The sequence below is a fragment of the Falco biarmicus genome, chromosome 1, assembly GCF_023638135.1.
Source record: "Falco biarmicus isolate bFalBia1 chromosome 1, bFalBia1.pri, whole genome shotgun sequence".
NCBI lineage: Eukaryota > Metazoa > Chordata > Aves > Falconiformes > Falconidae > Falco > Falco biarmicus.
Window position 1 is genome coordinate 20,377,577 of NC_079288.1, and position 12,293 is coordinate 20,389,869.

The window sequence follows — 12,293 nt, forward strand, 5'->3', positions numbered from 1 at the left end:
TCTGGAAGCAATGAAATTTTGCCGGACGGGGTGCAGCCAGCCAAACAGTCAAAATGGTACTTCGTGGTAAGTGATACTTTTACTGCAGTAATTTAGGTGAACAGTTCTTGGTTGTCATAAAATAAAGAGCAGGGGTATCCTTTACCCAGGATTTCATAGTACCTAAAACCACTGTCACAGTGTGAGCTTGCTTATTTTCATGATGGGACAAGAGCAGTGGTGACAGCGGAAGCTAAACGTTCCAGTCCTGTGTCACAGATGAGGCTTCAGGGACTGCCCCAGCTGTGCCTACGCTTTCCTGTGTAGTTGGGTAAAGACTTGAACCAGTGTTTTGACCGTTTTACCTCCTGACCTGAAAGAAGGAAGGTGCTATGACTTGGTGTTGCCTGTCTGGCATCACGGGACAGTGACCCTGTCGCTCTGGTAGTGCAGGTGAGCCATGCTGGCTGATGGCTGTGAAGCCAGTGGAACTAGGACACGCGTCAGTGCTTAGGGCATAAATTGTATGAAATGGGGGATTTCACAGAGGTTTCTCTTATGAGAAGTCAGATTTATGTACTTTAATCACAGCAGAACAGGTTTAATGTTATTCAGATTAATGTCAAAAACCCTGATACTATAAAGTGCAGGTAGATTAATCTGGATTTTTCCTAGGAACATTACTGTGATACATACAGGGTTTAATAAAAACATTCAACCTGGGTAATAAAGGAGTATGCAAAACTTGTTTGGAACGAATTTTTGATCTGAAGGTATTTGAACGATGTGAACAGGTTACTCTGATATTTATTGTAATTTTAAATTTTAAATTAATTTTGAAGTAAGAGTAGCATACTGTTCCCAGTGTTCCATGAAACAAAATTATTACTGCCTGATTTTAAGAGCTGCTTGTTTCTTAGCTGATACGATATGCATTGGAAATGAAAATGGTTTTAAAGATTTTAGAAGGAGGAATCTATTCTTTTTTCCAAATGAGAATTTGTACTCCATTAATGATAATGGAGGGGAGTATGGCCACATGGCCTCAGTAAACAGAAAGAACTCTGGGGATTTTCGCTTGACTGCTTAATGTGCTGTTTAATTTGCACAAGATAGGTTTGCTGCAACTTGCTTTTGTAATTGTTCTTTCTAGTACTATGTATCAGAATTACCTCATTAAAATAGAGAAGAGTTGACTTGGGAATACTTGCATAAACAGGAAACGGTTTATCTGGGTTTATTGAGGCTATGAGTTGGTGGTATCTATTATAGTTAACTATTCATGAGCTTTATTGTAGTATTACTTGTTTATTGTTTTCATCAAAAACGAAGTTCCTCAGCGGGGGATCCTCTTAACAGGCTGGTTTTTGCAAAGATGAATGAATGGAAAAACATTACTCGTATTAGAATATGGTGCCTTTTGAACAATGTGGGTGTCCTGAAGTTAGTACTGTGATCTTACATGGGAGCATATATAATCTTACTATTTTATCTTGCAGTGCTTGAGGGGAGGGGAAATAAAATTCTGTTTTGATTACATTTGGAGCACGAGAACTTTACAGTGTTTGGGAATAAGCAACAGAAAAAAAAGCCTGATTTTTAGAATACTATTATTTTGGATTTTCTGAAGGCTTAAGAGAACATTTGGCAGGAGTCCCTGGCACTTGACAGCAGCCAACAACCATGGATAAGTCTAACGCAGATGAAAGGATTAAAGCAAAAAAAAAAAAAAAAAAATGCAAGGAAGCTAAGAATGGCTGAGTGCCAGCTATTAGCAATAAGAGAGATGGCAATATCATGTAGTAATTCATTATAAGAGATAACACAGTGATTATGTATTATCCATAAAATATGTGCTGTGACTGCTGACATGCTTGAGAATGGCTGCTCTGGGTGATAGTCTTTCCGTTTGTGTCTTTCCATGTGTATCGAGATGGTGTAGAGGATGCCAACTGCAAAAATCGCTTCTGTGGTGTGAATATGCGTTTAGTAGTAACTAGACTCAAATCCTCGGGCTCCTTTTTGTATAGGGCAGTAAAGGTGGGATGGGACTGACTTGTAACCTCCGTTCAGGGAATTTGTCATGTGACTGGTAAGAGGCATGAACTGCAGGCAGCTCATTGCACCTCACGTTTTTGCTAGAATGAATTGGAGTGGACATCATGCAAAAGGTTTCCTTGCATGTGCCAGGGGAGGGATATTGGTTTCATCCCTTCTTTCCAGTGTTGCCTGAAAATGGTGGACAGGAAAGCCAACGTGATGTGTCTCACGTCACTGGGAGGGGAGGCTGGGGAGCTGGCGTCCTTGCGAGTACTCTTGTTTCTATTTTGTAAATCACAAACTTCACATTTCATTTAAATGCTGCTTACCACTATGTCTTAGTATTTACGATAAAGCAATTGTATCTATATTAGCATTAAAATTATCACACAAACCCATGAATTACTATAATTAATGTATCAGTTATTAACTAAAACCTAAAGATGTGTTCTTTCTTGGCTCAGTAGCTGTGCTTTCAGCAGCTGAATTCAGTTTTAGCTGGCTGTACTTGCTTAATGAGAAGGGAGGAAGGGATGTACTGCATAGTTTTACCTTTACAGAATGAAGCAGGTCCTAAATTTTGAAACTTCACTCCCTCTCTCTTGAAGGCAGAGGGAAGAGCAGTTCATTTTTCAACTGTCCCTCATTTTAAATTAGTGAAAGGGAAGCAAGGACTGTCAAAGGAGTTGCTGTTTTCTAGCAAGGAATGACTTAGGATGGTATTAGTGTTGTGCAAGGAAAATCTATGGGTTAGTTTCCTTCCAGCTGCCACATTAGCAAATGCTTTGTTATAATTTCTCAGATGCTACAAGGCAGCAGCTCTCAGAGTTGCTCTGAGCAAGGAGTGAAGGCTCCAAATAGCTGGGTGTGTGTGTGTGTGTTTGGCCTTTCCCACGCTTGCCCAGGGCTCTGGCTCAGCAATGTTCCTAGCACTTCACTGACCTTGTGCTGCCAAAGCTTTATTGCATTTCGTATGTTCCTGTAAAAAAGGACAAGGCTGACACATCATTTAGTGGTCTGGTAGGCAAATATGCACCTTATTTTGTCAATTCATGTAATTTAGTGTCTCAATTTTATGCTTAAAAATCAATTTCAGCCCAAATGTTATGAACAGTTCCTAACACTGCTTAAAATTGTAAGACTTTAACACATGGAATTTGGTTTAGAGCATGCAAGGAGGGCATATTTAAAAAAAAACAGTAGGGATTTCATGCTCCTGTACTCTTTAATTCGGGAAGAGGGAGAATATTTGCCCTGTTTTGCCTCCTGACACTCGAGCCCACAAGGTGGTGCAGTGATCAAGTTCAGAGCGTTAATTGTAGAGGAAGATTTTGCAACTTTGGAAGCGGCTGGTTTGGGGAAACATGGGTTTACTGCCTATTCCTTCCCGGTTGTCTAGTAAGATTTGCAACTTTTGTTAACATGCAGAGAAGCCCCTGTACAGTGAAAATACCACTCGTTGCTTGGCTGTTAATGTTTCTCAGTGTAGGACCAGCAAAGGCTGAGCCTGTTCTCTTTTGACACTGTGCAAACCCATTGCAGTAATGGTCGCAGCCCCAAAGCGTTTCTAGTCTAGGCAGGCAGCAGCAACACAGGAGTGCAAGAATCAGCAGTGTGATGAGCAGCAAAAAGAGTTGAAACTTACTTTCCTTTAGTAAAAATAAAAATACTGTGTGAAAAATTATTTGCCCTTGATTACCTTTTGCTCAGATTGCATGCAGCCTCAGGACTTGCAAGCCTGGCTGCTTGCTAAAGCCTGGGACTGACACAGCAAAGCCCTCTGTGTCTCCTTGGTGGTGGGTGTTGAGCCTCAGCTCAGCTGAAGTCAATAAACCCCTTGCAGCCCAGCAGCTGTGTGTGGAACTGTAAAACCTAGGACAAAGCAGAAAATCACTTACACAATGGAGACTGAATTTGAAATCCCTGCTGTTTTAATCAACTTGAAATGTAAGAAGTTTTATCTCTGATAATTAAGACCTTTCCTGTGTGTGCTTTTCCTTTTTTTTTTTTTTTTGGCTAGACACCTTTAGGTTTTGCAAGTCAATAATTAGATATTTTTTTTGTAACAGGTTTTTTATTTGTAATGGTTTGTGGTAAAATAATTGCGTAGCACAGCTGCAGTGTGAACTGTTAATCAAATGAAATAAAGATCTATATTTCTAAAGCTGACTATGGCTTTCTAGTGGGCTGTCCTTTGTAGGGTTTTTTAATAAATTGATTTATTTTCTGGGTATTTGAATGACTTGCTTTTGCTTTTCCAGATCCTGTAGGAGATCGGGTTTCGTTGTCTTTTTCTTGTATTTTGTCCACGTGCCAGCTGCATTTGATGATTTGTCTGCACTGGCTCTGAGTTTGTATTGGGTGCAGTTAACTGAATGGTGAAATAGGTTTGATATTTGATAGCATATTCAGAGGCAAACTTCCTAGCTAAGTCTTAAGCTTGCCAACAGATAATAGATTTTCCTGAATGGCTTAAAATTTACTAATGAATACCTGGGTCAAGAATACTAGTGGTATGGAATAACTTCCTATAGGTCTTCAGTTATCAGAACCCTTATCCAACAGCAGATGCAGCACTGGCGTTTAGGTGATCTGCGAATATGTACAGTTGTTTAATGTGGCACGTAGCAGCAGCAGGTGAAATGCCTGATATAATGCTTTACATCTCTTGTGCCTCCACATCCAATGATCTTGCAATGGTCTGCCAGCATTCCTTCAAAGCCACGTTACCTCCTCGTTACAGATGAAGAAGCTGGAGACCAGAGCCTTGCTGGGGCGGGTGAGAAAAGGGAAAGCCAGCGTGGGTGGTCGTTGGGTAAAGCAATTTTACTTAACTGTCTCAGATCAGGTATTTATTACATTCAACCGTAGCAGTAAATAATAAAATCTTTGTGCCGAGTCCTGCTCAGGATGTGAAACACACAGGATACCTCCTGTGAGGATGATGAGAATTGTTTCAAAGCAAGGTGGCAACTGGGAGCTTTGAAATGCACGGTGGTTTCAGAAGTTAATGGGAAGATGCTGTACCAAGGTATGTGCACTTTGAATTTGATTTAATATGTATCCAGTCATCTTTAACCAGCCTCTGTGCTTCTGTACTATGGAGGAAGGTGCTCTGTGTTTGCAGGAGGCAAAATAAAGATTTTTTTTTTTTTTTTTTTGTCAGTACCAGGCTGTTTGGTGTCCAAAAGGGCAGACCACATCAAGGAGAAGTTATTTCAAAGCTACTGCTTTTGCTTCAAAAAGGTCTTTGGAGATGACAGCAATGCTGTGTCACTTGGCAGCATATCAGCAGCTCAGAGGCTAAAGCTGAGGAAGAGGAAGGGTTTCAGGGAGGAGAGCAGGACTGAGGTGTCAGTGATGACACCAAAATTGTTTGAAGATCTGATGTGGTACCTGGAGCTGGTTAGATAGATGAAGAGACAGGCCTGGTGGGTGTTGGTGAAATTCAGCCCATTTTGGGGTTTGGATTCTCTGGTGGTTGTGTGAAAATCTATTAGTTTGTGTCTTTGGAGAGTTTCTTACACAGAGGGAGGTGAAGGTGGCTCTGCTTGCAGGGGCCTCCCACACAAGAGCAGCAGGTTAAGGCCACTGGGTTTGTAGGTGGGATGCTGCAAAACATGGGTGGAGGAAACTGGAGACTGCGGAAGTTGGAGGAATTGGATAAAAAGAAAGTAGAAAGTGGCAGTAAGGTTATACTGTGCCTGGGGAAACTTTTTTCCTCCTTAGCACCTCTGGAGAGCATGTTCAGGAGCCCAGTCACTGGACATGTGGATTTTTGGTCAGTTCAGAGAGGTTATTTGTGCAGAACTGTAACTACAAAGTAAGATACAAGCTGTTAGATGCAGTGGAGACTTTTTCCCCAAAGCCTGTAGGTTCATCCTTCACAGTCAGGTCTCGCTTCTGATCTGAGGGATTAAAATGGCATCCAGTCACTCTGGTAATTTCCCCTACAGCCCCTGATAATCATCACTTGTTAAAAAACAAGGTCCGCGGGTGGTTGCAAGAAGAGGTGGCCCAACCTGTGTTGAACAATGTTAGAGCTTCAGTAATCTTACTAAAATGCAGGGCTGGGCTGAGGTCAGGACCTTTGCTGGCTGTTACTGATTAAATGGCTGGTGCTCGTTGGGGCCCCAGGTGAAGCTGTTTACCTCCATTTTGTTTTAATTATCCACCTCCCATTTAATGCTGCCCCGATAGATGCAGGGTGAAGATTTTGGGTTGTCTTTTTCTTTTCTTTCTTCTCTTAGCAGAACGCAGTACTTTATGAAAATAATACTACACTTAGCCAAGTTCTCCTGCTGCTCGCAGGGTGTCAAGTGGCAAGTTTGAGGATGAAATGGCAAACTCCTGGACAGTGCTGGCTGATTGTGGAGGTAGGTGAGGAGGAAAAGCTTCAATTCTCATGGGTGATTAAGCAAGAAGCCTTTGAAGTTGTAGACCTAGCAAGCAGAAGATCAGTTGCCAGAGGAAGAGCAGCTGGTACCTACATCCATTAGAAGAGGAAATTAAAAGTAGGTCAGAAAAATTATGGTTTTTTCTGGAGGAGCTGGTGTCTAACCACAGCCTGCATATTTTCCTAGAAATCAAGGAGGGAGAAGGAGATAATTGGTGGTCATGGGAAAATACTGATGCTGGCGGCACGGAGGGATTTCAAGAGGTGGCTGTTGGTGTCTGTGACTTCCGAAGGAGTTTTGCTGGGCGAGGAGGAAAAGGGAGAAGAAATGGATGATTTGGAGGAACGCTCAGATTAAAATAAGGGCAAGATAATGGAGACCCCTAGACAAATATGTAAGAGTTGTGCACCGGTGATATTTTGTTGTGAGTGTGTGGCTTTAGAAACACCCTGGTCCGGAGCTCATTTCCTATGAGGTATGATCAGTTGCTTGTCTTTTGCTTGGTAGTTATCATTGGAGAATGCTGGTTTAATCCATTTCACGTGAGCTGTGCTGAATTGATGTGGAACTAACTTTTAAATGGAGCTTGCTTGGCCTGTCAGATGGGTAATTTTGCTGACATGCAAACCTGAGCTGCTAAGATCAGTCTGCAAGATGACATTTCTGTGAAAAGCAGCACCTAAATTCCAACTGCTGTTCTGTTGTGTGTGCGTACTGAGTGTTGTGGAGGTGTGGGGAAAAGAGCTCTTGCCTTCTACCGTTTCCTAATCGGTATAATCAGTTAAAGAAGCAATATCCACTCAGGTTATTGAGCTAGAACGAGGACGGTTTTGGCAGCGAGAGACTTGCGGAAGACTGATTTTAACTACCTCTGAGATGGGAAGCTGGGTTTGTTCCAAATGACACTGGGGACTTAGTTTGTTTAGCACATTGCAGACATCTTCCCGTGCCACCAATTTAGCGCACAGGGCTGATGTGAGCTTTGGACCTACACTCTATAGAGATGGGCAGTAGTGAAATACAGCCCCTCTCTCCTGGGTGTTGCAATGCTTTAAGCTGTTTTGCTGCTTTAGGGTTTTTTTTCCTGGAACAATGGAATGATTTTTCTTTTACAGTAACTTTTGCCAGTTGTTGGGAAAATGTGTATCACCCAGTTGGCTTTAAGCATACTTGCAAAGCCTCTCTTCTTCAGCAGCTTGGAAGGGAGAAGTAGGTGCTTTGTTCTTTTGAAAATCTCCCCCTTATAATTTGCTTGACTGTTGTTTCCTTTCAGTATCTTGCAGAGAACCTGAACATAGTTGGCAGGATTTTGTGGCAAAGGGAGGCAAGGGAGGGGCACAAAGAAGTGCTAAGTTTTGCATTTTAGCCTGCAGCTCTGTGCTGTTTCCAATGCATGCGGTGGAGGGAAGCTCTGAGCTTGCAAGAAAGCACAGCTTCCTCCAGTGTGGTTGGAAAACTACTTAGCCTTTAAATTCATAATTTAACAAGCAGGTGTGTACAATGAAGGAGATGAAATAAAGTAACAGGGAAGTTCTGTTGGAAAGCAATGTGTAAAGGCACGCAGTGAAGCAGATGCCTTTTGTGTGTTTGGAAATCTGTCTGCTCTGAGATTTTTCTACTTGCATTTCTATGTGCAGGATTCAACAGGGGTTTGGTAAGAGCCGGATTAGCAGGTGCCAGAGTGCGATGTGTACAGTGCTCGGAGACTGATTCTTTGCCGCCTTGCAGTTAATCCGTTCAAGAGAAGTTGGGATTTCAGTTTTTACCTGGAGGCAGTGGCAAGGCGAGGGGAAGGGAGGCTTATTCCTGTGGTGATGCAGCTGGATTTTCTGTAGTTGTTAACGTCCCTTTCTTTATTTTGTTGTTTGCTGTATATGGCTGAGTCTTTTTGTATCTATTCCATGAGCTTCTGCCTGAAGGAAAGGCACATCTGTAGTAAGGAGCTTTGAGGTCTAATGGAGCTGTGATTTTCACACTGTTTAGCATGTCTGTTGCTTGTGGTCCTGCTGCTGGTGGAGGCCTTCAGCTCCTGCTTGCAATGCAAAATCCTAATCACAGAGCACCTCTGCAAAGGCGGCTTGTGCAAAGCGAGGGGAGCTCTGGCTTCCCCTGGGGAAGGACACGGATGACAGGTAACACAGTGAGCCATGGGGAGAGACAGAAATGGAGCAGCCTCGCAGCACATGCCTAGAAAAAACCAGTGATAAATGCACAGGCCAAATCTTCAGTGAGTTATGTACTGATCTTTTCTTGGCACAGCACAAAGCAGTGGCCCTGTGCATCTCTCTTGTAAACCTCAAATGCTATTTCTGCTTCCCCTAACAACTCGCCGAGAGAGATGCAGTGTGTAACAGGCTCGCGGAAGAGCTGTGCTGGCAACCAGTTACTCCACCCCACCTGCCAGTTGCAGTTAAATGAACCCTTCTTGAAGGATGCTCTATAGGCTCCACGGATTTATTTTCTCCTCAGATTGAATTAATAAAATAGCAAAGAAAAATGAAAGATGGCACAGAAGCCACAGAATCAATAAGCTATTACAAGGCCAGAAACTTGGGGAATGAATTTGGAAATCTGCACAAATAATTAAAGGTGGTGGTGAAGAGGCTTCATCTTTTCTGATCTATTAAATCAGGCCTTCAGATTTATGTAAAACCATAAATTAAGCCAAAGTCAGATGCCTGCCTTCTCTGCATATGAACAGAAGAGAAGGTAGAAAATGCAAGCCCAAAACTGCCAGAAGGGATGGTAAACAAGGGATGGTAAACTAGGAACAGCTCCAATTCCCCATTCATCAGGAGTAATTGAGCAATGGGCTTATGCAGTTCTCGTGTAAAAAAGCTGGCACCATATTCCTAAATACCTGTCCTGTAGTGCCAGTTTGGGATCTAGGCTTCCTCTCGTTCTTTCCAGTTAGCAAAGCTCTTGGAGTTTGTCCTTGTGGACAAATTCTGCACTAACATTTGTTAATGGTAATGCACAAGCAAAGCAGATTGAATACTGTCTTTCCCTGCCAGCTTAGTAATTATGGCTGCTCAAAGAAATAAACTCGCATCCACGTTTTATTCCCAGCAAGCGCTTGGCTCGATATAAATCACATATTTTAGATGAAGAGCTGGTTTTTTGGGGTGGTTTTGTGGGTTCCCCCCCCGCCCCTAATTCTTTTACAATGTTGCTTGGCGACATTGGTTATTGCAGTGTCTGAAAAAGGAGGTCAGTAAGTTTAGTTCTAAGCTCGACCATCTCACCAGGTAGCAGCAGAGCAGTAGTTGCTACCACCAGGCCAATTGCTACTGCCTTTCTCTGTAATAAAGCTTCCTACGAGCGATCTGTTGTAAATTAACTGGTCATCCATCATGCAGCAGCTTTTCGCTGGGCAGGCAATTAATGGCACAATCAATGAAATCGACTCAATTTAGCTGTGACCTCTGAAGGCTGATCTGCCAACTTAATGCTCAGAGGCTGAGAGCCACGACATGAGCCTTACAGGCTTTCCCTCGATGCCCTTACTAGTGTGGGGCACGTGGATTGCGTAGCAAAATCTGTGAGATGTTTCCAAAGCTGGGATTAATCCTGTTAAGGAAAACTGGTCTTCAGATCCATCTTTAAAGAAGTCACTTGAGAGTTAGCTTTTGGGGTTCGTTAACTTTGGGTGCATGGTGAAAGGATGCTGCGGTCCCCGTGGTTGGGGCAGGTGGCAGGCAGGGGCTGTTGTGTTTGTACAGAGAGCCCTCATCCTGACCGAGACCTGTAGCATTGCTGTAAGCATTATAATGATAGGATACAAAGGGAAATTTCACAATTGGGTGGAATATTTGCTCACTGAAACGTGGGAGAGAACTGTTAGGCTGGAAAGGGAAGGTGGCCTGATCAGTCATCCATCCCTGCTTGTGGGAGGCTGGTCCCCAGTGCTCAGTACTTGGAATCTGGCGCTTTTTTCATGGGCCCTGAACTGTTTTGACATCTGCCTTATCACTCCACCAAGGAAAATGATTCCAACAAAGAATTGCACACATCGGAACTGCAGTGTAATTTTGCTTCAGAGCTCCTTGATCAGCAAGAGCTAAAGCCCCTCTGGTTTCTAACCATGCTTGCTCAGTGTTTTGTATGTAAAACAGGTAGTCCTTGAGGGATAATACCTAAGTTACTTTTCCAGATGCCGCTGTGTACATTTTCCCCTATCAGCTCAGCTTGAGTAGACTATTTGCTGTCTCCAGGGCAAGCATTTAACACACCAGCATGAGCCGCCAATAAATAATGCAAGATTCCCCTAGCTAGGACTTTTTCTTCTATTAGTAAGGGAAAAAAACACTAGGCTTCAGGTAGCATGGGAGCAGCTAAAAGTTTTAGCTTAACCTCCTCCTGGGTTTTTCCACGGATGTTGGTTTTTTTTTTTTTTTTTAATCTCAGGTGATGTGGGTGAGATTTGCCAAGGTCTCAGCTTTCTCCCTTTCTGTGCCCTTTATTGCAACCTCTACCCTGAGTCACCTTCTCCCTGGGAAAACCGCATCCTGCAAACGTCTTGGTTGGAGAAGAAACCAGCAGGAGCTATTTAAGCAGCTGCAGCTGAAGCACTCTCCCAAGAGCCGGTTTTCCTCACAATAACCAGAGTATTCACACAGGTTTTGTTATGGCCTGGCTCACAGCCTTCAAAAGCACTCCCCAGCTGCTGAGTTCATGTTTTAGGTGGAAAAGGGCTGATTTTGTGTGTGGCCTGACTTGTGGGTTTGGAAGGAAAGACAGACCTCGGGGCACATATAGGGCTGGTGGCTCTCCTCTGGACCTGTGTACTCAGGAAAATGGCAGCACAGCTTTCCTAAATTTGGGATATTGGGATCTTTGTTGAGATTTTGATGTAGCTCTGCTCCGGGCAGCTTGGCATATTGGTGCCTTCAAGGATTTGGTTGCATCCATGCCTAGGAACAGCAGCGTGTGCTCAGCAGGGCGCTCACTAGGCATCATCTACCCTGACAAGTGTAGAAATCCCTCTCGTCCCTGTGAAGCCCTCTTCCCACTCCCCAAGCATTGCATTTTTCCTTATGACAACAGGATCAGCTGACCTGCTGCTCTCTGGGTTTTCAACTAGGCTGGCTTTTTCTTGTTTGAAAAACACGGTTTTTGCATTAAACCCCCACCTTCCTTTGCAGCAGTTGTGATTATTTTTCATTCACCCATTCCCCATAAACAGCCATTTCCTAAGAACCTGCTTCTGTACAACCCAGAAGCGGCAAAATACAGATGTAGGAAAAAAACCTAGCCTGCACCCGCCACCCCCTCCAGTTTAATTATTACTTTTCTCCCCTGCAGTGCTGTGCGTTCTGGAGGAGCACGTGGGAAATCCTCTATGCACTGCAGCCCTGCAAATGTATATTTCTTTCATAAAGCTTAGAAGGGAATGAAAATAAAGGTTTTTATTTTCTTGCTGAGGCAGAGAGGAGGCTGTGTCAGGGACACCCCAGTCCTTTAGCAAGTGCCAGGACACCCTTCTGGGTACCTGGGGTTCAATTTTTCCTCTGAATAAAGAAAGGAGAGAAAAGATTGAGGAGAGGGGGGATTTATCCTAAAGGTGGGTGTGATGGTTGTGAGTAAAATGGGTGAAAATGTGAGAGCAAAGGGTGTGTTGGGCTGTGTGCATCAGGGAGAGGGGTCTCAGTCCCCCCTGGGGCTTGGTCCTGGTGAGGAAGGGATTGCAGCCCTGTGGATTTGGAGCTTTACTGGCACAAGCAGAGTGTGGGTTGCAACAAGGTGAAATAAGTCACAGCCAGCCCTGCAGGTTTTTTTTTCGCCTTGTCTCTTCTGCTTGTCTTAAGTCTGGCGGCTGGAACCTGCCTGCCTGCAAGCAGTTGCTACTGCAGGTACGTGCATTTATGATAAAGCTGG